The sequence below is a fragment of the Cynara cardunculus genome, assembly GCF_001531365.2.
Source record: "Cynara cardunculus var. scolymus isolate 2C chromosome LG 6, CcrdV1, whole genome shotgun sequence".
NCBI classification, from domain to species: Eukaryota; Viridiplantae; Streptophyta; class Magnoliopsida; order Asterales; family Asteraceae; genus Cynara; species Cynara cardunculus.
The window spans coordinates 91384-92681 of NC_037533.1; positions in this window are offsets into that span (position 1 = coordinate 91384).

Genomic DNA, 1298 nt, shown 5'->3' on the forward strand with positions numbered 1-1298 from the left:
GAAAAAAAAATGTTGGAGTTAAAAGTAAATTCCTTTTAGAAATTTTAAAATTTAATTTTTTCAATTTAGGAATTTTTTAAATTAAAGATGCTCTAAAAAATTCTCTTTCCAATTAAATTGTTTTTTAACTTTCAGAAAACAATAAAGTCATAAAAGGTAGTCAACAACGTTGGAATCCAAAATGCAGTTTTGAGTTTATTAAAAGGGTTTTCTACAATAAATGCAAAATTAGATTGGTTTCTTATTTTACTTTGAGCAAATTATGGATTTGGTATTTATGGTACATTGAAATATATGATACATATTTATGATTAAAGATAAAACACACACATACATATATATATATATATATATATATATACATATTATATATATTATATTTTACAGATAAAGTTAGATTCATATAAAAATGATACATATTTAAAAAAATAATTTAAATTACATACAAAATCACGTGTGATTTTATATTAACGACCAACAAAATGTGTGCGCGACCCTATGGCCGCATGAATCATATGTGATTTTGTATGTAATGTTAGTGTAAAATCATATATGATTCGGTCATTCTTTTTAATTCCCAACTTAATTAGATTAATGAATTTGTTTAACAATCGTTAGTGAAAGGGACCTTGGTCAAAAGAAAATCACAACCATGGGGACCATATCCATATTTTTTCGAGTTTAGGGACGTTAGTCATAATTTTCGATATACCACGAGAACTAAATCCATAATTCACTCTTTTATTTACATTTGACAAAAATCCAATATCCGCTCTTTTATTTATATTTGACAAAAATCCAATATCCGCTCTTTTATTTATATTTGACAAATTAATTGATAAGTTAACTCGTAATTAAAAAAGTTTGATAAACATGAAATAGCGAATAAGCCATATGACAAGATTAAACAAATTAAAAAAAGTATTCAGTTCTAATGTAAAAGAAATAATTGCAAAAAGTGAAAAAAAAAACTTATTAAAAATAATAATTTGTACAAAAACAATTCATAGTGGTGGAACCTCTAAAACCCTTGTTTTCCATATTCTTTTCTTATTATTTCATTATCACCCTAACAAAATAAAAATCTTAATAAAACTCTACTGTCATGTTCTACAAAAACCTCGCTTTCCATTATTTATTGATAAAATATAACTTTATTTATAAATTATACATATATATATATATATATATATTATAGAGCTATTAATAAAGATTCATATATACATCCTTTAAATAAATCATCTCAATAATGCACACCAACATACCCTCTTTATTTTCTCAATGAATTCAAGAAAGAA